Consider the following 2,846-nt stretch of genomic DNA (forward strand, 5'->3'; position numbering starts at 1 on the left):
CATGCTCTTCTTTCTGTCCCAATTTTGAGTCCAATTGATAACATATTTATCCTACCAACTGAAAAAATACAACAGAGTGAATGAGAAAATCAGTAGTTCTTACTTCAAAGAGCCAGCTGATAGATCCCTGCAATGAAATTTTTTTGAGTCTCTTACCAGGGGCCTATTTGTCAAAAAACAATTTTTGCTCTCTTTCAGCCCTCTCCTCGGCCCTCTCCAGCCTCTCATTCTCTCTCTCCACCCTCTCCCGCTCTCTTTCAGCCCTTTCCTCGGCCCTCTCCAGCCTCTCATTCTCTCTCTCCACCCTCTCCCTCTCCTGCATGTCCTTCTCCCTCTCATCTCTCTCCCTCTCCCTCTCCTGCCTCTCAGCCTACCTCACAGCCCTGTTCCCAAGAAGAGCCTGATCTTCAGAATTATGATCACCTCCACCGACATCATCCCCACAGATATCCTGCCTGTCCCTCTCCCTCTCATCTCTCTCCATCTCCCTCTCCTGCCTCTCAGCCTCCTTCTCAGCCATGTTCCCAAGAAGAGCCAGACCTGTCTCCTGCTCTCTTTCAGCCCTTTCCTCGGCCCTCTCTAGCCTCTCATTCTCTCTCTCCACCCTCTCCCTCTCCTGCATGTCCTTCTCCCTCTCATCTCTCCCCCCCCCCCTCTCCTGCCTCTCAGCCTCCCTCACAGCCATGTTCCCAAGAAGAGCCTGATCTTCAGAATTATGATCACCTCCACCGACATCATCCCCACAGATATCCTGCCTGTCCCTCTCCCTCTCATCTCTCTCCATCTCCCTCTCCTGCCTCTCAACCTCCTTCTCAGCCATGTTCCCAAGAAGAGCCAGACCTGCAGAATTATCACCTCCAGGAGGCGACGCTGCCGACGGTCGGGAGGGGGAGGAGGACGACGCCGACGGTGTGGAGCTGGTGGGCTCCTTGATTGTCCTGTATCCTAGGGCTTGGGCTTCGATTCCCGCGTCGACGGAAGATTCTGCAGCTGAGTGTGCCGACCGGTTAACTTCGGGAGGAGTCGACGCCGCCGACGGTCGGGAGGGGGAGGAGGACGACGCCGACGGTGTGGAGCTGGTGGGCTCCTTGATTGTCCTGTACCCTCTCCAGCCTCTCATTCTCTCTCTCCACCCTCTCCCGCCTCTCCAAGGCCCTCTCCCGCCTCTCATTCTCTATCTCCACCCTCTCCCGCTCTCTTTCAGCCCTTTCCTCGGCCCTCTCCAGCCTCTCATTCTCTCTCTCCACCCTCTCCCTCTCCTGCATGTCCTTCTCCCTCTCATCTCTCTCCCTCTCCCTCTCCTGCCTCTCAGCCTACCTCACAGCCCTGTTCCCAAGAAGAGCCTGATCTTCAGAATTATGATCACCTCCACCGACATCATCCCCACAGATATCCTGCATGTCCCTCTCCCTCTCATCTCTCTCCATCTCCCTCTCCTGCCTCTCAGCCATGTTCCCAAGAAGAGCCTGACCTGCAGAATTATCACCTCCAGGAGGCGACGCTGCCGACGATCGGGAGGGGGAGGAGGACGACGCCGACGGTGTGGAGCTGGTGGGCTCCTTGATTGTCATGTATCCTAGGGCTTAGGCTTCAATTCCCGCGTCGACGAAAGATTCTGCAGCTGAGTGTGCCAACCGGTTAACTTCGAGAGGAGTCGACGCCGCCGACAGTGGGGAGGGGGAGGAGGACGACGCCGACGGTGTGGAGCTGGTGGGCTCCGTGATTGTCCTGTATCCTAGGGCTTGGGCTTCGATTCCCGCATCGACGGAAGATTCTGTAGCTGAGTGTGCCGACCGGTTAACTTCGGGAGGAGTCGACGCCGCCGACGGTCGGGAGGGGGAGGAGGACGACGCCGACGGTGTGGAGCTGGTGGGCTCCTTGATTGTCCTGTATCCTAGGGCTTGGGCTTCGATTCCCGCGTCGACGGAAGATTCTGCAGCTGAGTGTGCCGACCGGTTAACTTCGGGAGGAGTCGACGCCGCCGACGGTCGGGAGGGGGAGGAGGACGACGCCGCCGACGATCGGGAGGGGGAGGAGGACGACGCCGACGGTGTGGAGCTTGTGGGCTCCTCGATCGTTAGGGATCCCCGGGCTTGGGCTTCGATTCCCGCGTCGACGGAAGATCGTGAGGCTGAGCGCACCAACGGGTTGACATGGGGAGTAGGCGACGCCGCCGACGGTCGGGAGGAGGAGGAGGACGACGGCGACAGTGGGTCGAAAGCGCTCCTCTTCCGAGCGACTTTTCGGTAAAACCGTCTGTCATTATCTCTCTCCACCCTCTACCGCTCTCTTTCAGCCCTCTCATAAGCCCTCTCCCGCCTCTCATTATCTCTCTCCACCCTCTCCAAGGCCCTCTCCCGTCTCTCATTCTCTCTCCACCCTCTCCCGCTCCGCCTCTCCTCGGCCCTCTCCTGCCTCTCATTCTCTCTCTCCACCCTCTCCCGCTCTCTTTCAACCCTCTCCAACCTCTCATTCTCTCTCTCCACCCTCTCCTGCTCTCTTTCAGCCCTTACCTCGGCCCTCTCTAGCCTCTCATTCTCTCTCTCCACCCTCTCCCTCTCCTGCATGTCCTTCTCCCTCTCATCTCTCTCCCTCTCCCTCTCCTGCCTCTCAGCCTCCCTCACAGCCCAGTTCCCAAGAAGTGCCTGATCTTCAGAATTATGATCACCTCCACCGACATCATCCCCACAGATATCTTGTCTGTCCCTCTCCCTCTCATCTCTCTCTATCTCCCTCTCCTGCCTCTCAGCCTCCTTCTCAGCCATGTTCCCAAGAAGAGTGTAGGGTGAATATTTGATTTCCCGAAAAAGGGAGTTTCGTTTGTATTTATAAGAAAGCTTATTACA

The sequence above is a fragment of the Asparagus officinalis genome, chromosome 2 (genome assembly GCF_001876935.1).
Source record: "Asparagus officinalis chromosome 2, Aspof.V1, whole genome shotgun sequence".
NCBI lineage: Eukaryota > Viridiplantae > Streptophyta > Magnoliopsida > Asparagales > Asparagaceae > Asparagus > Asparagus officinalis.